The sequence below is a fragment of the Apium graveolens genome, chromosome 10 (assembly GCF_009905375.1).
Source record: "Apium graveolens cultivar Ventura chromosome 10, ASM990537v1, whole genome shotgun sequence".
Lineage (NCBI taxonomy): Eukaryota > Viridiplantae > Streptophyta > Magnoliopsida > Apiales > Apiaceae > Apium > Apium graveolens.
The window spans coordinates 15,393,710-15,416,626 of record NC_133656.1 but is presented as its reverse complement, the minus strand read 5'-3'; positions in this window follow the sequence as shown (position 1 = coordinate 15,416,626).

Below are 22,917 nucleotides of genomic sequence, written 5' to 3'. Positions count from 1 at the left end.
CGAGCCTAGGCAGACCGAGGAGGCACCCTCAGCGGCTCCGGATTCACCACCTCTTGACCCTGCCCACAGGCAGTCTTCGTTAGCTCATGGATATGTTCAGGATGTATTGAGGACCCGAGTGGCTGTTGCCGAGGGCCGACTAGATGAGGCCAGGAGGGAGTTGGATGCAGAGAGGGCGGGTAGGCGTACCCGAGCTTATGAGACTAGGGCTTCTATACCCCGATCCTTGAGGAGGGAGCTTACGGGGATAGAGCTCACATCCCGAGCGAGGCTCAGATCGCTCCAGGGGGACAGGCATGGTAGGATCTCCAGGCGGCAGGCCGACTATATCTTCCGTCGTGCGATGGAAAGGGTTTGGGAGCTGACCCGCTCTGGTGTGTGATTCAGGATTGATGATGGAATAGTCTAGTTGTCTAGTTAGCCGAGGCCTTAGTAAGAGCCAATTTTCCGGGATAGTTGACTTGTATATAGCATCCTTTTTTCTGACTAGACAGATAGACTCTTGTGTATCACTTTTGGGACAGATGACTGTAGCACTGTTGTACTTTTGACCAGATCAAACTATGTATTTCTCGCATTATGTATATATTTGTTTCCTTTCGGTTCAGTTCCATAGTGACGGGATCACTGTTTTTATCATTATTATTACTGCACTTCGTATTAGAACTTTCTTAAAATAATAGAATTGCGATATACGTTCTCCCCATTATAAGAGCTGTGCAAGGCACAATGTTGTATATGATTGTGACCTAACGTTGAATTTTCCCAATAATTGTTTTTATTATTATCAGAATCATGCCGCCAAGAAAGATTGGAACTAGGGCGAACCCTGGATCTGAAGACCAGGGAAGCCATAACCAGGATGATAGGAACCAGGAGCACAGTGAAGAGGAAGATGAGGATTATGTGGAACAGGATGACTCCCTGTATGAAGAGGAAGAGGAAACATATGATGTTGAGGGATTTGAGATAGAGGCTGAAGAAGGAGAAACCGAGGTGGAACAACCAGTACCAAACCCAGGCATGGATCCCATGGGCCAGTTCATGCAACTCCTAAGACAGAATTTGGAACGTCAACCCAACCCCACCCCCTCAAGGAAGTAACAATGCTGTGGCAAACTCTTTCAGGGCTTTTAAGTCCCTTAAGCCCCCTGAGTTCCACGGATCAGCCGACCCAGTTGAGGCAAGGGCATGGTTAAAGGAAATGGAGAAATCTTTTGAGATTTTGAGTAACGAGGAGGCACAGAAGACTGTATTTGCTACCTACCTTCTGAAAGGAGAAGCTAACTACTGGTGGGAGGCCAAGAAAAACATGGAGACAGATGCTATTATAACCTGGGAGAGATTTAGTCAATTGTTTCTGGGAAAGTATTTCCCGAGGTTTATGGAAAACCAGATGGAGCTCAAGTTCTTGGAGCTAAAGCAGAATAACTTGTCTGTAGCAGAGTACGAAGCAAAATTTACTGAGTTATCAAGGTTTGTGCCGGAGTTTGTGAGCACCGAGGAAAAGAAAGCTAGGAGGTTTCAGCAGGGACTGAAACCGTGGATTCAGAATAGGGTGGCAATCCTTGAGCTTACGGACTATGCCACTCTGGTGCAAAAGGCAATGACTGTAGAAGTTGGAAGTGAACAGATGCAGAAGGAAAGAGAGAAGAAAGGAATAAAGAGGAAAAGTATGAGCATGGGTGGAGGTTCCGTAGGAAGGAGCTTCCCAACTAGATTTAATCGAGGAGCAGTGTCCCTACCAGGAAGGAACACTGGGTTTAAGCGTCCAATGAGTGTGAGTGTGAGCCAGGGCGGCCAGAAGTCAAGAATGTCCTATTCCAACCAGTCTCGACCCCCATTGCCAGCCTGTAACATATGTGGAAGGAATCACACTGGTGAGTGTAAAAGAAAGCCTGTAACCTGTTTTAAGTGCGGTCGGGAAGGCCACTACTCAAATAAGTGCCCATCATCAACCCCTGCCGTCATTCCAACCGCCACTTGTCATCAGTGCGGACGCCCAGGTCATTGGAAGAGGGAATGCCCAATGAACAAACCAGCAGCTTCGGGAGCAAGCAGGGCTGCTTCCAATAAGCCTCCTACTGCGAGGACTTTCAACATGACAGTCCAGGATGCTATGAAAGATTCAGATGTGATAGCAGGTACCCTTTCTCTAAATTCAGTCAGTGCAAATGTTTTATTTGATTCGGGAGCAACTAAATCTTTTATATCAAAGGACCTTGCGCGTAAGTTAAAACTTAAGGCTGAACCCTTGATAGAACCCTTACAAGTAGAAATAGCCAATCATGAAATTATTCCTGTTAACCAGATTCACCCCGCCTGTGAGATAGGCATAGGGGAGCAATCTTTCAGTGTTGATCTGATTCCTTTTAAATTAGGGGAGTTTGATGTGATTTTGGGAATGGACTGGCTATCTAGCAACGATGCTCAGATAGACTGTAAAGGGAAGAAAGTTAAGTTAAATATCCCCGGGAAGAAAGAAGTTATATTTAGAGGAAAGAGGCAGATGCAGAAATTTTTGACTATGGCTCAGGCCAAAAGGATGTTACGAAAAGGAAGTGAGGCCTACCTAGCCTATGTGGTGGACACGCAGAAGGAGGTGCCCAACTTACAAGATATTCTAGTAGTCAACGAATTTGAAGATGTATTCCCACAAGACCTTCCGGGATTACCACCCGATAGAGTGATTGAATTTGCTATTGAATTGGCCCCAGGGACGGCGCCAGTTTCAAAAGCACCTTACCGGTTAGCCCCGTTAGAAATGAAGGAATTAGCTATCCAATTGCAGGAACTCTTGGATAAGGGTATGATAAGACCCAGTGTGTCTCCGTGGGGAGCACCAGTTTTATTTGTTAAGAAGAAAGATGGGAGCATGAGGTTGTGCATAGACTATCGAGAGTTGAACAAGCTAACCATAAAGAACAGGTACCCATTACCTAGAATAGACGATCTGTTCGACCAGCTAAAGGATGCTGTTTATTTTTCCAAGATCGACCTGAGAACTGGATATCACCAACTAAAGATTAAACCCGAAGATATTTCCAAGACAGCGTTCCGTACCAGGTATTGGCATTATGAGTTCTTGGTAATGTCCTTTGGATTAACCAACGCCCCAACGGCTTTCATGGATTTAATGAATAGAGTATTTAAGAAGTACTTGGACAAGTGTGTGATAGTTTTTATCGATAATATTTTGATCTACTCAAGGACTGAGGCAGAACATGCAGAGCATTTGAGGATAGCTCTAGGAATACTCAGAGAGGAGCAGTTATATGCCAAGTTCTCGAAGTGTGAATTCTGGCAGAATGAAGTACAGTTTTTAGGACATGTGATCAATAAAGAAGGAGTATTGGTCGACCCCTCCAAGATAGAGGCGGTCTCAAATTGGGAAAGGCCAACCACACCCACAGAGGTAAGGAGTTTCATAGGATTGGCCGGCTACTATCGAAGATTTGTACAGGACTTTGCGAAGATCGCAGCCCCTTTGACACGACTTACTCGTAAGACAGAGAAGTTTGAATGGACGGAAAAATGCGAGAACAGTTTTCAGGAATTAAAGAAAAGGTTGATAACGGCTCCGGTATTGGCATTGCCGGACGGAAAAGGAGATTTTGTGATATATAGTGACGCGTCGCACAAAGGATTAGGATGTGTGCTTATGCAGCACGGTAAAGTTATTGCGTATGCGTCGAGACAACTGAAGGAATACGAGGTTAGATATCCTACTCATGACCTCAAGCTCGCGGCAATAGTATTTGCTTTAAAAATTTGGAGGCATTACTTGTATGGAGAGAAGTGCGAGATTTTCACAGACCATAAGAGCCTCAAGTACATATTTACGCAGAAAGAGCTCAACATGCACCAGAGGAGATGGTTAGAACTAATCAAGGACTATGATTGTGAGATTCTCTATCATCCAGGGAAAGCCAATGTGGTGGCTGATGCCCTTAGTAGGAAGGAAAGACTCAGAATGATAACAACTTCGGAAGAGTTGATAAGGGATTTTGAGAGAATGGAAATAGAAGTAAAGGTAACCGGAACCGGAACTGAAAAGCTTTTTGAGATCTCAATGCAGCCAGAGTTATTGGAAAAGATCAGATTGTGCCAGGAGAAAATAATGAATGAAGGCAGAGAGTCAATAACTGGAGAGGAGATCCATACTGAGAAAGATGATAAAGGGATAATGAGGTACTCCTACCGAATTTGGGTTCCGAATGTTCAAGAACTTAAAGATGAGATTTTGGATGAAAGCCATAGTTCAAGGTATTCCATTCACCCGGGAAGTACAAAGATGTATAGGGATTTGAAGGAATATTACTGGTGGCCCAACATGAAGAGGGACGTAGTAGAATGGGTAAACAAGTGTTTGACTTGCCAAAGAGTAAAGGCAGAGCACCAGAGACCCAGTGGACTTTTGCGACCCCTGGAGATTCCCGAATGGAAATGGGAACAGATAGCGATGGATTTTGTTGTAGGCTTGCCAAGGACGAAAGCCAATCACGACGCCATTTGGGTAATTATAGACCGACTGACAAAGTCAGCCCATTTCATTCCTATCAATGAGAGATACACAGTCGATAGACTGGTGGACATTTACCTTAAGGAAATAGTGACGCGACATGGAGTCCCAGCGTCCATTGTCTCAGACCGAGACCCCAGGTTCAACTCCAGATTTTGGAGGAGCTTTCAGGAATGTGCGGGGACCAAGTTAAATATGAGTACCGCGTACCATCCCCAAACGGATGGACAGAGTGAAAGGACCATCCAGACACTAGAGGATATGTTGAGAGTCTGTGTAATAGACCTTAAAGGAAGTTGGGATGATCACTTGCCGTTGATCGAGTTTTCTTATAACAATAGCTTTCATGCTACCATCGGAATGCCGCCTTATGAGGCCCTGTACGGAAGAAGGTGTCGATCTCCCTTATACTGGGATGAAGTAGGAGAGCGGAAGATGCTCGGACCCGAAGTGGTCCAAAGGACCAAAGATATAGTGGATCTTATCAGAGGGCGACTTGTAGCAGCCCAAGACAGACAAAAGAAATATGCAGACCTAGCCCGAAAGGACAAGGAATATGAAGTAGGGGACTTAGTACTGTTGAAAGTATCCCCTTGGAAGGGATTAATGAGGTTCGGAAAGAAAGGAAAACTAAGCCCAAGATACATTGGACCTTTTGAGATATTAAGACGGATTGGAAAGTTAGCTTACGAGCTAGCCCTACCCCCTAATTTGCAACAAGTTCATAATGTGTTCCATGTGTCAATGCTAAGGAGGTATCATCGGGATGCCAGGCACATAGTGGAGTACGAGCAGGTGGATATGCAGCCAGATCTAACTTACGTGGAGAAGCCAGTAAGGATTATGGATAAGAAGGAGCAGGTGCTTCGGAACAAAGTGATCAAGCTAGTCAGAGTACTATGGCAGAATCATAACGTGGAAGAATCAACTTGGGAACTAGAGAGCACAATGCTAGAAAAGTACCCCCATTTGTTTTCTGTTTGATTCCGGGACGGAATCCTTTTAAGGAGGGGAGACTGTAATAACCCCAAAATTTTCAACTTTTTGTAACCCTTGTGAATAGTGTTTTAGCTGAATGAGAAAACTTTTCACGCCACACTATGTAGGGGTTCTGTTATAGATATTCTGGGATATTATTAGTACTCTATGAAGTATATAAGTATATGTAAAGATCGTCAGAATCCAATTCCGAACACTTTGGTTTTACCCGGAAATCCACAAGATACGGAGAGAATTGAGTATAAGGTAACAGGATAAAAAGGATTTAAATTAAAGGATTATAATAGAGGATCATAAAAAGGAATATAATGTATTGAGAAAGGTTAAGGGAACCTAAGTAATAAGATCCCGGGTATGATCCTTCAAACGATAAATGAGAACGAAAGTTAAGTGAACCGTATAACAGATCAGCGGTCATTAGGCAAACGATTAGGAAGTTAATCAAAGGGATTAGTGGGAATGATGTCATCCAACCAATAGAAAGAGGACAAGGAAGGGAGGATGACATCATGAGGATGACACAAGCATGACATGGGAAGGAAGGAGGTGTGGTGGCTTTGTAACCACACAAATTCAAGGGCAAGAAGGTAATTGACTAAATCAAACACAAAAGCAAAGCAACCAAGCCAAGTAAAATCATTTTCATCAAAAATCAAAAAGCAACCAAGGCTTGTTCTTGAAGAGCTCTCGGCTTTTTAGCATTTTAATGGCAAAGAATTTCAAAACTCAAGATCCAAGCCTCCTAAATTGGTAAGATAATTCCCTAATCATCTTCATGCTTAGTTAGGACTATATCATGAGTTTAAGCCATTAATTCCTTCTCAATCTTCTTCATTTAATCAAAGAAGAAGACTATGAATAGTGTTTTCAAGTTTTTTAACTTGAAGTTTTCTTGTTTTTCTTGAAGATCCAAGTTTTCCTAAGACTTCTCAAAGCTTCTTAAGGCTTCCTAGCTCCTCCCACCACTTCAAGGAAGGTATACCATCTCCAAACCTTAGATTCCTATATATATTATAAGATGATTTTGATTAGTAGGGTGCTATTGTATCTTGTTGTTGTGATTAGAGTTTGGGATTTGAAATGGTAGCGAAATGAAATGGTAAATGTTGTGGTTTTGATTAAAAGAACTTAAGTATGATTAAAGTTAAGCTTAGGCATAAGTATGAATGATTAAATTGAATTGGTTGGGGTTGTTATGATGTGATAAGGATGGATGTTGGTTGTATGTTGGATTTGAGGTTGGTTTGTGGTTGGTTTTGAATGGTTTAAAATATTGGAAATCGCGTAAACATAGCCGTCGTAACGTCCGATTTTCTTTGGACTGTTTTTGTGCATAGCATTAGGACCCGAGAACCCCCTGCTAGATTATGACCACTGCCATGATTAGATAGCTCATGTTACAAGCTTCGTTTTGATATGTAGTTCGTTCGATTCCGATGCACGGTTTAGGAGAAACGACCGTTTCAAGTAACGGCGTTTCGTGAACGAAACTTTTTCCCTCGCCTTACTTTGAAACATAGGTTAAAGACCAAAAAGGGTTAATTAATGTATGAAACATTTATGGTAAGTGTGTTAGGCAGTTGGTAAGACACTCGCGAAGGAATCGCTTTAAAACTCGTAAAGGTTAAATTATTAAAAATGGTGGAGCCGAGGGTACCCGAGTGACTTAAGCGAATCAGTGAGCGCAAAACAAGCATTAGAGTCTAAGTTAGTTAAAGTATAGATTTACAAGTGATTTTGGTTTAATTCCAACTTACTTGTTGTTTATAGGTTACCAGACTCGTCCCGAGCCTTTTATCACCCCAAGTCGCTCAGGCAAGTATTCTATCCGTTATACTGTTGTTGTGATGTATACATTTGTATATGCATGATCTTGCGATAAATGCATATTGGTTATTTAGCAAATTCTTGCGATATATTGTAGCATGTGATATTGTATATATGCATGCCTGTTTCATATTCTTTCCATATATATATGTTGATTCAGTTGATAATACCTATGCTAGAGGATAGCGGTAACTTGCATATACCCTTAGTATAGGGACCCAAAGGTGAAAATATTTTCTAAAACCGGGAGTCGAGGATCCCGAGTAGATTTTGTATATATGGATATGGATATATATATATATATATATATTTATATATATATATGGTTATAGTTTTCCAAACTATTAATTGAATAAGGTTTATTCGATAACTTTAACTTTATTTTATTATTGAATATTATTTCGAATATTATTCGAAGGCGTATGACTCCTTTTATTTATTTATTTGAATATTATTTGAATATTCATTCGAGGGCTTATGACTCTTTTATATTATTTATTGAATATTATTTGAATATTCATTCGAAGGCTTATGACTCAGTTTATATTATTTAATGAATATTATTTGAATATTCATTTGAGGATCTATGACTCCGATTATTTGCTGAGGTATATTCTTTATTTTATTAAAGAATAAGGTGTCAATAATCAACTTATTTTCGATTATTCAAATAAAGATAATACTTTCATATAAGTATATCTTTGGTTATTTAATGTTTATTTCAAGTATAAGTTTTAATACTTCTACTTCAATTATTTTTATAAAGATTATTCTTTATGGGAATATTATTTAAATAATAATATTCAGTCATTTTCTAAATATTCTGGGGACTGATTTACTTCATTAAATCAGCTTTACTCCAAACACTCTATAAAGTGTTTTCGAGTCTTCAAAATGATTTTTAAAGTCAGAGCGGATCCCAAAACTCATTTTTATATTTAAGATCTTCCTTTTTAAGGGGATTTAAATACTCGCTCAAAACCTGAGGGATCCGGCTCTATGGAGTATTTTATATTCGCAACAAGGTTGTTGTTTTGATAAATGAATTGATTACTTGCCCAATGTTCGGGAAGTAAGCCCATCTAATTGAGTCGGCATAAGCGACAGGCCGGGGTACGGTCTATCAAAGTGTAAGTGGCTGGGTGGCAGTCCATCAACGCGTAAGAGGCCGGGTGGCGGTCCAGCACAAGGTCCTTATGTGGCCAGGGTGATGACCGGTGGGGGATTCATCCATCTACTAGTAGAAAAGGTTACTTATTGGTATCTTTGCCTGATCAGCAAGATATCTGGTTTATGCCAAAATTCTTTTCCTTTCCAAAATTCATTGGATGTTTCAAACTCTGTTCATACTTTACATAACAGAGGTTCCAGGAAATGTTTAAAGAGATATATATGTGGATATATATATATCGGGACTAAATAAAGTATCTCGTAACTTTTTTCATTCAATAATATTTCAAAGATTGAATCTATTCAAGTCTTAACTTGTGGTCTCATCTATGGGATGTCTTTTCTTTAAAACTTATAATACTTTGAACGGTGGTAGTTCAAGTAGCTTTATAAATGATATAAGTGTGGTGAAGTATTGGTAACTTCATTCCTTGTTTTTACTTATATCTAGTAAGTAATTATCTTACACATGATAGAGATTCTATTAAGTATCCATTTAGATACTTATATTATTGTTATCACTATGTATTATCTTGCGAGCTGTAAGGCTCACTCTTGCTTTATTTCTTCATCACACAACAACAGTTAGGAGAGATGGCCAGACTCCAGCAGACCCAGCGCAAGCGCGTGGGAAGCGTCCCGCGTCTTCCCGATGATGTTGTAGCTGCTATAGCTGTAGAGGTAGATCCATTGTAGTTCAGACCATCTACTTTTGAGAATCAAATTATGTATAATTATAACTTATGGCAGATAATGGCAATTAACTGTAAATTTATCAAGTAATCATTCTGGGTTGTAATAACTTTTAAATGGTGGATTCAAAGACTTGTACTTATTTCAATTTCATCTCTGAGACTATAACGGGTTGTGGTATGTGTTAGTATGGGGTCACAACATGAGGTTATTTATTGTTAATTAAGTGAAGTGATATTGTGGAAAGAAAGACCGTGAAAACCCGGATCCCCGACCCCGGATCTGGGGGTGTTACAGGTAGACTCCAGTACTTCGTGGAATGGGGAGACTACCAATTTACTACCACATGAGAAGGTATCTTATATACTGATGAACATGTGGAGTATGCATACCTGAGAGGGATGGACGTAAAAACCGTGTCTTGAGAGGGATAGACGCGAAGTGTGTACCTGAGAGGGATGGACATAGAAAAGGCCCGAATGCGGCCAGGGTGATAACCGATAATAAAAGGGAATCGTCCATCTACATGTGGAAAAGGTTACTATTTCCGTAGTACGACTGATCATCGTATGCGGTGGCTCCAGCAAATGTCCTATTCTTCCAATTAGAATTGTGATACAATACCGTAACCGAAGCCTAGGTGCCAAGTTTACCATTATGGTATCCGAAGGATAATAAATCCACTAAAGAATTGTTTTCATAAGAAGGTGTGTATGACCAAGGAAAACTATTTTTAAATAGAACATAAATATCATATATGACGGTTTACTTGAGTTTTTCATACAGTCATTTCATACTGTACATTATTAAGCTGGGCATTATAGCTCACACTTGTTTTCTTAAATTGACACAACACAACAGTGAATCAAGATGCCTATCATGAAACTCACAGCCATGAAATGGGTACAAAATGGACAGTTGTTCCGTAGAATGTTTGGTGATGTACCACAGGTAGACCGAATAAGCTGGATTGGTTTTCAGTTGTTTTTAGTCCGGCTTATCTACAAGTATGACTTATGTAAGGTAATAGATAAGAAAAAAATATTTGGTTGATGGACTAGCCTTACTTAAAGGTTATTCCTCGATAAGACTTAATTACTTTTGGGTTGTAATGGTTATCAGTTTGTGGTTAGATTTACTCTAGTAATGAATGGTTCATTTCCAAGACAATAACCTATAAGTGTGTGTGTGTCTGATAAGTGTGGGGTCGTAAAGTGTGAGTATTTATATATTGTGATGTGAGGTATGTGGTATATAGTGATTAAGATGGCGTGGCCTCCGAGATCCCTGACCCCGGATTTTGGGGCGTCACAGTTACGAGCTTTCAGGGTGATAACTTCAATACATCACTTGATGATAAAGTTTCCTACACCTAATGAAGTAGGTAGCTTGAAAGGATTGCATTATGAATCACCTGATTGTTATCACAAGGTTGTTAAAGAATTCCATATAAGAAAGGTAGAATTCTCCCCAAGAAAGATGCAACAGGTATGCAAGTTTAGCCATGTGTGGAAATTCACGCCCATTATTTTGTGGAAGACCCAGAGGAGAGAAGCACTTGTATAGTGAGTACACCAACTTTGATATTATGAAGTGTCTCAAAAATCCATAGTGTTGAAGATGTTATGGTGGAGCGTGAAGGAGATATCCTGCAACGGGAAGTGAATGGAGAAAAGTTGGAAGGAAGGAGTGAATTTTTGCAAGTTATAAATAATCTTCTTAAGGTTGATGCTCCCCTAAAGGAGGACGCGCCATCTATACTTGCAATGTCTGAGACTTTCCCTTGTCTTGAGGTTGATGCTTCTCCAAGGGAGGACACACCCCCCATATTTGCAATGTCTGAAACTTTTCCTTTTCTTGAGGTGGATGCTCCCATTGATAAGGGCGCGCACTCAGATGCCAGTATGGGTGTTGAAGATCCCCGGGACTATGATTTTGATCTGGATCCAAGAATACCTGGATCGATGCAACACTTAACAATTAGCACATTACCATTTAATGATACGAACTCGTTAAACAATAATAACATATCCAACATTTTACTCCTTTCAAATCAGAAAATCAGGTAAACATATTCAAATAATAATAATAATAATTCTGAAAAGTACGGAACCTCAGATTGAAAGAAAGAATAGAACTCTGATAGAAGCTACAAGAACTATGCTAGAGGAAGCAAGATTGCCTACCTACTTTTGGGTTGAGGCTGTACAAATTGCTTTCTCTACACAAAATGCAACATTAATCAACAAGCATGGAAAAACACCATTTGAGATGGTGAAGATAAGAAGCCAAATTTGAAGTTCTTTTGAATTTTTGGTTGTAGGTGTTTTGTTCTAAAAACTCATCCGGTGCAGCTGACCAAATTTGATCTGAAAGCTGATGAAAGAATTTTTATGGGTTATCAATTGATCACAAAAGCCTTCAGAGTTCACAATCTGAGAACAAGAACAGTCATGGAATCTATGCATGTATCTTTTGATGACAAGAAGATAATAAGTCTAGAAGATGCAGATGACCATGACAAATTGAGATTTGAAAATGAAGTACCTTATGCTGAACTTTTAAGTCCTGACTCTAATACAGTAATTCCTGATATCACTCAAAGCTCTGAGGTTCCACAAAATAGTGGAAATACTTCTAAAACTGAAGCATATGTTGAGGGGGAGCAACGTGACTCAAATCCAGAGACTACTATAAGTGATTCAACTCAAGGGACATCAATAGAAAGATCATCAGACTCATCTTCCTCAAATTCTGATAAGTCAAATACTGATAACAATGGGAATACTTACTCAGTGGGAGCATCAAGAAACAATAGTGGTACCAATCAAAGAAATAGCATAGAGTTCATGGATCAAGGGGGAATTTGTTTTTCAAGGAGTCAAATTCCATCTGCAAGAAAATGGTCTAAGTCACACACACCTGACTTAATCATTGGAAACCCTGACAATGGTGTAAGAACAAGAAAAGCCACTCAGAATGAATGTCTCTACCATTCTTTTATATCTCAAACTGAACCTAAAATAAGGTTAAAGAAGCTCTGCAAGATGCTGACTGGGTCACAACAATGCAAGAGGAACTCAATGAATTTGAAAGGAACAAAGTATGGACTCTTGTGTCAAGACCAAAGAACAGATCTGTAGTTAGCATAAAGTGGGTGTTCATTATAGAGGCTTAACTAACTGAAATTGCTTAAAAGTAACAACAGGCACAACTGGTGGTACCTGAGGTTCAAGATGAGAAATTGGAACTGTTTAGGATTTAAACAAATCATTTGAAATAATTTTTAAAATCCTAAATAAATAAGCTGAACAATATTATTTTGAATAAAACGGAATTTAAGATATCGAAAAACTGTAAGGCGGTAAAGTAACGTAAATGCTGTAAAGACCAAAAATTTGAATAAATAAAAGAAAGAGATTGAAAAAGGTTTATTTTATGTAACTGACACCAACATCAGGTGTTAACGCTTGATACAAAAGTCTAACATCAAGTCTACCATAGCTGATGCCGATACACATCAAAACTGGGTATACACATACATATCTAGTCTCAATATACTATAGTTGCCTCTATCTACATATATCACATATACTACAACAACCCGATCCGATTGTCATGCATCAGAATCCTGGCGGAATGCGTCCCAACTCTTGGAGAAGAGTCTCAATAACTGACTGTGAGAGACGGGTGGCTCTATGGAACTCTATATAGGTATGTGTCCCATCATACATCAATGCATCCTACTCAAGTGAAGCGCTGCAAACTATCGATTGTAACCTCTGTCTGAATCTGGCTGGAGTGCGGCTAACGATCCTCTATCTCTTTGGTCAAATAATCGCATAATCTTTCTGCACTAAGATCTCCAATACTGTACATCCTCTCTCACAATACTATACTCATGATAAGGTACCATGTGCAGCTCTCTGAACTGTCCAACTGACAACTGCGGCTGAACCCTGGGTATCCCAGCAATACCCTGCTGAGGCAATCCTAACTGTAACCCTATATCATGCTCTCCCCTCCCCTCGACAGGGGCCATATGAAATACCTCTGGTGCTGGACCCTATACAGGAAAAGGAGGGAGAACTGTAGCCGGTGGAAACTCTGCCTCAACCTCAGGTATGAACCGATACTCTAAAGGTAATAAAGGTGGTATCAACGGCTTGAAAAACTCCATAGGATAAAACATGTCAGGATCCAGAAGCTGCACTGGGGCTGGTGGTGTTGGCTCATGTGGTATCTCTGATAGAGGTATCGGTGCTGGAACCTCAACTGGTACTGGTGGTATCACCAGGGCTACCAATCCTGTGACGGTCCTCTCAAAAGATGATGATGATACCATATGCTAATATACCAAAGCAAGAAAAGGGGTCACTCAGCATTTTTAGAATGTATAAATTCCAAATCTTATAAGCTATCTAAACCCTAACAATCCTATTCCTATCTTATGTGATCTTCCTATCTTATCTTAATCCTAATGTTCTTATTTCAGGGACCAAAACCTATAGCTCTGATGCCAAACTGTAACGCCCTCCAAATTCGGGGTCTAGATATTGGGGTTACCTATTAATATCCAAACTAATACAAACCTGTATAACAATTATACAAACATATATTTAACCCCTTAATCTATCCAGGATCTTTTCAGGTTGAGGTATGAAAACAAGAACACACTAACTTTTATTACAAACCAAATTTAAAATCTCATAGAACCCTCTTTATTACAAACCATTGTCTAAACAAGGTTTTAAACTAAATTAATTTTATTCAAACACACACCACACTTATCTACACTACACCTTCTTAGGTAACTCAAAGCTCTCTTCCTGGACTGGGATCAACACTTTTGGTATTAGAGGATCCCGCTTCTTGACTGGTTACTTTACCACGCGAGTCCAGATAGGTTTCATTCTCTTTCTTACCAGAAAATAAAGAAGGTGAATAATAACAAAAGGGGGTGAGCCAAAATTTGCGCAATAAGTCCACAATATAAAAACAATATTATAATAAAGCTAAATGAACCGATAATCTGATTGTATTAGAGAACTCCAAGTTATCGATAAGTCAAATTTCACTAGAGAACTCAGAGATATCGATAAGACAAAGTTCACTAGAGAACTCTGAGTTATCGACAAGTCAAATTTCACTAGAGAACTCTGAGTTAATGATAAGTCAATAAGCCACCAGAGAACTCTGAGAAATCGATAAGTCAAAGTGAATATATGAAGACTAGAGATCTCGACCAACCAAATTCTCTTATAGAGAACTCGGAGACCTCTACAAGTCAAATTTACTATAGAGTATTAGATATCTCGATAAGCCAATATACTTATTGAGATGTCAAGTTCTCTATATACCAAACTGGAGATCTCGAAGTAAAATCTCAAAGTACAATTTGCAGACCAGTTCAATATCCAAGATTAACACTCAATAAACAATCCAACCAGATGGATTGACAAATCTACAAAAAGCAGCTTGAAGAGTGTGCAAGATCAAGGGTGAAGATTAATTGATAAAGGAAGATCATAGTTAACATAGTATGCAAAGATATGCTAAACAACAAATGGAAGATATACTTTTCCTAAAATGAAAATGATTAATGATAGTTTACTAAAGTAAAAAGCATGTCTTATTATACACTGTGTAAACCAGAAGTTAACTGAGTTAAAAAGTTAACACTAGTCATTTGTTAGTAGTAACAATTTTTAGATCAGGAACTCTTGTATACTATCAAGAAAGAAGCTAAGCTCTTTATCAACAAAGAGCCTAGAAATTTTGTAGTAAAACATTCTTAATTTTAATATAAAATTAAGTGAGTTTTGAAAGATCTGTGTTCTTTATTCTTGCATGTTTAATTTCTGCATGAACACATTTCACTACAATATTTGATTTACTTTGTTCACAACCAAAATAGTTCAAGAAAAGCATTAAAATACAAACACACATTCACCCCCCCCCCTCTGTGTGTAATTATTTACCTAACAAGTGGAATCAGAGCAAAACCTGAAAGTAAACATATTCAAGATCTTGGAAGAATGAATACACAGAAAATCAGTAGCATCAAAATTCCTACTTTTGACAAAGCTAACTACACTCTTTAGAAAACAAAAATGTTGCTGTTTATCCTGATGGCCAATCCACTCTACATTAAGATTCTCAGTACTGGACCCTTCACTCTATGCTTAGAGTAGAAGAATCAACAGATAGTGATATGGTCATTCCATCTCATTATGCTCCAAAAGACCCTTCTGAGTACACTTGGCCTGAAAAAGAGAAAGTTTCCCTGGATAGTGGCTTACAACTGATATTGATAGAGTCATTTGACAATGTAATGTACAATAACATTGTCAACTGTGACACTGTCAAGCAAATCTGGGAAAAGATTGAAATACTCTGTGAGGGAACTGAGGAAGTTAGATCTAGTCATAGAAGGATACTGATTTTACAATATGAGGGTTTCATGGCCAAGTCAAAAGAAAGTATCACTGATGTGTTTGAAAGGTTTAATAAGTTAATAAATGACTTGCATCTCCATGAGAAATACTATGAAGCTGAAGAGATGAACTTGAAGTTTTTGCTCACACTCCCTGATCATTTGGAACAGAAAATCTCAGCAATCAGAGAAGGGAGAGATCTAAGCAGGATAACACTGGAAGTTCTTTATGGAATCTTAAAAATTTATGAATTAGAAATGATTCAAAGAAAATCATTAAGAACTGGTCAAGGGCATGTTGTAGATGGTTCAACTGCTCTAATTATCAATGAAAGCCAGACCTCTAATGATGAGCCAAGATCCCAAACTGCAGTTGCCTCAACAAGTGAGCAAAGAACAAATGATTCACAAGAACAGGTCATTCTGGAATCAGAAGAAGATGAGTTCTACACCTTGGATGAACTTGGTGAGCTTGTTCAGTCAATGGCCTATCTGGCAAGAAAGTTCTCTAACATTAGAGTAAAGAAGCCATGATTCTTTAAGGCTAAAGGACAGTCTTTCAACAAAGACAACAGCTGGAAAGGAAAAGGGAAGTACACATCTGATAGCAAAAATGCTTACAAAACTGGATCTGTTGATTGATCAAAGTAAGGTGCTTTAATTGTGATGAATTAGGCCATTTTGCTACAGAATACAGGAAACCCAAGAAAGCAAAGAAAGATAAAGCTTATCTTGAACTGGAAGCAAAGTATGAAGCTCTTCTGAAGAAACAGCAAAGCAAAGCTTATATTGAAGAGGGAAAAAGTTAAGATGATTCTAATAATGATGAAGATGAGGAAGTTGGAAATTATGCACTAATGTCCTTGGAGCAAGGAGAGTCATCCTCATCAAAATCACAGGTACCAACTCTCACTACCATTGATTTAAATATGAGTCAATATAAGGAAACTGTAGAGAAGATGAGCACATATATGTTTCATATACATACAAGTATGGTTGCTGCTAATGAAGAAGTTAGCAGACTGACAAAGATAAATGAGAAGCTTGAAAATGAGAAACAAGAAGCTGAATTGTTGTTGGTGGAGCTTAAAACTATAAGACAAGAAAATGCATCTGAAGAACAAGCTCAAGTGTGTAAGTGAAATTGAAGCAATGCTAAGGGAGAAGCTGGAAAAGAATGAGGTGAAGTTGAAGTCCTTCAAGAATGCATCTGAGTTGGTTGGACAATACCATGACAAAAATAAACCATGTGCAAATATTGCTATTGGTCTTGATTATGATGCCTTGAACAACAAGAAGAAAGATATAGGTGACAAAGGGAAAGCAACAAAAAATGGAAATGTTCCAACAATCCTGAAAAAGGTTGATTCACCTATGTTCAAGGCATGTGAAGTCAACTTCAGTCAAGAAGAGTTAATTATCAAGCAAGAAATTACTGATGAAGATAATGAGAAGAAAGATGCACAAGCAACTCAATCTTTCAAAGCTGAAGAGAAGCTGATGGATAATTAAGGTTTCAAGACACCTGTCAAAGAAACCAAAACTGAAGATGCAAGAAAGAAAAAGAAAAAATAAAAATGGGAAGATAGGATAAACAAAAGCAATAATTTTGCTTATGTTGTAGATGCTCCAAGTAAGAAATGTGAAAATTATGGCTATGTGAATCACCAAACTCACCTTTGTAAAAAGGTTGTTAGCAAGCTAACTGAAGGAGCCTGCAAATACAATGATGCAGATGCAAATGATCCCTAGTCATTTTGTGACAAGTTTGATTGCATCCCTTGCAACTTGAAAGTGATGAAGAGTTGTCACAAATTGAGAGTAGACCTTAAAGAAACAAAAATTGGGTCTACAACAGAAAGGGAAAATGCACAACAATCATTATATTCTATTTTATCTGAAACCACTCATTCTACTTCTGCTAAATGAGTTAACAAGAAGAAAGTACCCAAAACTGTTTGGGTTGTTAAATACACTTAAAACTCATTGTGTGCAGGGCAAAATGAAGAAGGTCATACGGATCATAGAAAGTGGGTGTTCCAGACATATGACAGGTGATAAGGCCCTGCTATCACAGCTTGAGGAGAAGGCTGGCCCTTTGGTGACCTTTGGAGACAACAACAAAGGATTCACAATGGGATATGGCAAGATTGTTTCTAGAAATATTGTCATTGATGATGTAGCACTGGTAGATGGTCTTGAATTGAATCTTCTCAGTGTTAGTCAATTTGCAGATAAAGGTTTTGAAGTTTTATTCAACAAAAAAGAATGCACTTTTATCAGCAAGAAAACTAGTAAAGTTGCTCTGAAAGGAGCAAGGAAAGGAAGCTTGTTTGTTGCAGACTTGGACTCAACAAATAAGGATGGAATTTATTGCTTCTACACCAAGGCATCAGAAGAACAAAGCAATATATGGCATAAGAAGTAGTCTTACTTGAATTTCAAGGTAATTAACATCTTGGTCAAAAGGAATTAGTAAGAGACATGCCTAAACTGGAGTTTGCTCAAGTTGAAGTTTGTGAAGCTTGTCGGAAAAGAAAAATGAAAAGATCAAGTCACATGTCAAAAAATGTGAATCCTATAAGTGCACCATTGCAAATTATTCACATGGATTTGTTTGGGCCAATAAAGGTTTTTTCTATTTTAAAGAACAAATATGCACTTGTGATGGTGGATGATTTCTCAAGATACACTTGGGTAGAGTTCATGCACACCAAAATGAGACTCCGCACATCATAACTGAACACATCAAAAAGATAGAAAAATAGGCTAAAGATCATAATTGTGTAAAATGATTGAGAAGTGATTATGGAACAGAATTCAGGAATGCAACATTGAGTGAATTCTGTAAAAACAAATCCATTGTTCAAGAGTTCTCAGTATCTAGAACACCTCAACAAAATGGAGTAGTTGAAAGGAAGAACTGAACATTAGGTGAAGCTGCTAGAACAATGTTGCAAGATGCCAAGTTGCCAACAAGTTTCTGGGAAGAAGCTACTAACATTGCATGCTACACTCAAAATAGATCTCTCATTAACAAGGTTCATGGAAAATCACCTTACTCAATCATGTTTATAAGAAAGCCTAGAGAAAAAGCATTTTCATGTGTATGGAAGCAAGTATTACATTTTGAAAGACAACTCTGAATATGTGGGAAAATTTGACTCACAAGTTTTTGAAGCAATTTTTCTGGGATATTCATTGGAGAGAACTGCGTACAAAATCTATGTGATTGATCAAAAGAAGATTATGGAAAGCACAGATGTAACTTTTGGTGATGACAAGTGTCCAAGCTTGGAATGCCTTGATGAAAATGAAGCTAAAGCCCTTGCATTTGAAAACCTCAATATTGATAGTGATTCTGATGGTGAAGATGAAGTCAATGCACAACAGATATTGAATGAAGAGATTACTGAACAGGAAAATCGTGGGAATGGAAGCTCATCTCAAACACCTGAATTTGATAGCACAAACTCAGGGGGAGAAAGAGAAGAAGAATCTAGCAGTCATACTAATAATGAAGAAAATGATGAAGGCACAAGTCAACAAACTCATACAAGGAAGTGGGATAGAAGTCACACTAGAGAAGCAATTATTAGTGATCCTACTGTTGGTCTGAGGACTAGAAGTGCAACTACTAATGAGTGTCTACATGCATGCTTTCTGTCTCAAATAGAACCCAAGAAAACTGAAGAAGGTCTAATGGATCCTGATTGGATATGTGCAATGCAAGAGGAGCTTAATCAGTTTGAAAGAAACAAAGTTTGGGAGTTAGTTCCTGCACCAAAGAATAGAAGCATTATTGGAACAAAATGGTTGTTCAGGAACAAGATGGATGAAAATGGTATAGTTACCAGAAACAAGGCAAGGTTGGTTGCAAAAGGCTACTCACTAGAAGAAGGAATTGATAATGATGAAATTTTTTCTCTAGTTGCAAGACTTGAAGCAATAAGGATTTTTCTAGCATTTGCTGCACATTCAAATTTTAAAGTATATCAAATGGATGTCAAGAGTGCCTTCCTAAATTGTGAGTTAGAAGAAGAGGTTTATGTGCCACAGCCACCTGGCTTTGAAGATACAGAATTTCCAGATTTTGTGTACAAGTTACTCAAAGCTCTATATGGACTAAAGCAGGCACCTAGAGCTTGGTATGATACATTGTCAGAATTCCTACTAAAATATGGTTTTACTAGAGGTACTATAGACAAGACTCTCTTCTACAAGAAACATGGTGAAGATATGATCCTAGTTCAAATCTATATGGATGATATCATCTTTGGTTCTACAGATGAAAATATTTTCCAAAGATTTTCTAAGCTTATGCAAAGTGAATATGAAATGAGTATGATGGGGGAATTAAGTTACATTGTCAGTCAAAGAAGTGATGTCAAGGACTTACTGAAAAAGTTTGGTATGGTTAATTGTTCACCTGCTTCTACACCTATGTCTACAACAACAAAGTTGGATGAAAATAGAAAAGGCAAGAGTATAGATATTTCAAGCTATAGAGGAATGATTGGATCATTGCTTTACTTAACAACAAGTAGACCAGACATCATGTTTGCAACATGTCTATGTGCAAGATTTCAAGCCAATCCAAAAGAATCACATTTGATGGCTGTAAAAAGGATTTTCAGATACCTGAAGGGGACTCCAAACTTGGGATTGTGGTATTCTAAGGGAGCTAGTTTTGAAGCTGTTGGCTACACAGATGCAGATTTTGCTAGATGTAGGGTTGACAGAAAGAGTACTAGTGGAAGCTGTCAATTTCTTGGACAAAGACTTGTATCCTAGTATAGCAAGAAATAACAATCTGTATCAACTTCTATAACAGAGGCTGAATACATAGCTGCAGGAAGTTATTGTGCTCAAGTGCTTTGGATTAGAAATTAACTAATGGATTATGGCCTATTATTACACAAAATTCCTATCATGTGTGACAATTCTAGTGATATACCTATAGTAGCAAATCCAATTAATTATTCTAGAACAAAGCACATTGATGTAAGGTACCATTTTATTAGAGAGCATGCTACAAATGGTACCATTGATCTCATTTTTGTTCCAACAGAAAAATAATTAGCTGATATTTTTACTAAACCTTTGGATGAAGCAACTTTCACTAGACTTGTAGGTGAAATTGGAATGCTTAACTCTTCATCCTAAGGCAAGAACTCAGCTAATGTGTTGCAGCAAATTAATTTCTAGTAAATCAAAATTAATTTGATTTAATTGGAAATTAACTGAAATATGAATTATAAATATTTCAGAAATCTCTGCATATTTATTTTTCAAAACAAAAATTTTAGCATGGAATTTTTCAAATTCTAAGTAAACTGCTAAGTTATTAATTTACATCTTTAATATGTAAAATTAACACAAGGCAGAATTAAGTAGATCAAAAGTATATAGAGAACTGAGTTCTTGATAAGTCTAATTGACTTATCGACAAGTCATTTTAAGACTTCTCGAGTGAGTTCTTGATAAGTCAAATCACTGACTTCTTGAGTGACTTCTCCATAAGCGTTATTATGACTTATCGATAAGTCCTTGTAGAATTCTCTAGTAGTGTTAATTCACAAAGTTCTCTGCAAGTATAAATTTTAGACTTATCAATAACTCAGAACTGAAATAATTTAAGTTAACAAATTATTTTGGTAAAATACTTTTGGCAAATTTATTCTAATTTTATTTTGAATTTATTCAAATAATAATTGGAATTAATGCAGTCCATTTATGGACAAACTGGGTATTTATTTGACATCTCGATAAGTCAATTTTTAGTTATCTATAAGAGTAATCTAAAATGACTTCTCGATATGTAATTTCATTTCTTAAAATGACTTCTCGATAGACTAATTCCTAACGTCTATTTTTGAGTTCTCGACAAGTCATTTGATTTTACTATAAATACCTTGACATCTCGATACATATACATACTTACAACTTTCGAGATCTCAAGTGACCTAGCTTTTTAATCCAAAACCGATTTCTCTCTCGTTTTCACTTCTTTCTCACTAATTTCTTTTACCCACTAAACTTCATACTCATATCAATGGCAGCCAACAATATTGTTCCTTTCATCCCCAATGAGACCAACTTTCTTACATTTCTGGATGCAAACCAAGCCCCTGAAATTTTCCAATATTTTGTCAAGTTTCTATCTGAGACCTACTTTTTAGGTGCTCTCACTGCTAATCCTGTGTTGTATTTAGATGTGTTAGGGGATTTATGGAACACAGCAACAACAAGGACATTTATGCATGAGAATCAAGTTGCAACCATTGTGATAAACTACACAATCAAGGGACAACAGGTGGAGATTATTGAGGATGATGTCAATAAGGCTTTGGGCATTCCTACTGACAAACCGGTGGAGGCTCCAACTCAGGATGAGCTGCATGAATTCATGGACTTCATCAATTATTCTGAGAAGATCAACCTAGCCAACATGAAAAAGAAACATCTAAGGAGGAAATGGTCATTTTTGTTTGATTCTGTGATAAGGGCATTCACCTATAGGAAGTCAGGGTTGACAATATATCAAGTGTTGTCCAGAAGCTGGTTTACTCAATGGACACCAGCAAACAGATCAATGTAGGACACTACATACTGGAGGAATTGAGCACCAGGCTAACAATGCCTTTGTAATCAAAAGGTAAGTAAATTTTTCTACCTAGATTTATTATGTCAACTTTAAACTATAAAGTAAATAACATACATATGTTAGAAGGAGTAAATAGGTCACTATTTGGAAATTGTAAGCAAGTATCTAAAATTTTATTTGGATCACTTCTTACTAAGAATAAGATTCCAGTAAGTCTTAAGTTAACACCTTTCATGATTGAAAGATTTATGACTTATCCTTATTTTATAAAAGACATGAGAAGTAGTACAAATCAACCCAGTGCAATAATGGTTCCTGAGCCTGTGGAAGCACAAACACGGGCACACCCACATGAACCTACCCATGTTGAGCCTATTCATTCAAAACCAATAGTAGCTAGAAAACCAACCACCTCACCTTCTCAAAAGGATGAGGTGAGTAAAAGGAAGAGAAAGGAGGTAACCTTAACAGTTATAACTGAGAGTGGTGAGGATCAAACTGAAGCTAAGTCACCCTTGGTCAAAAGATCAAAGAAGAGTAAGAAATCTGAGCTGACCACTCAAGCCACCTCTGTATCCTCCCAACATGATGCATTTGTAAAAATGGGGACTAAACAGACTCTAGATACATCTCTCAACATCATGTGTCTATTGAAAAGAACAT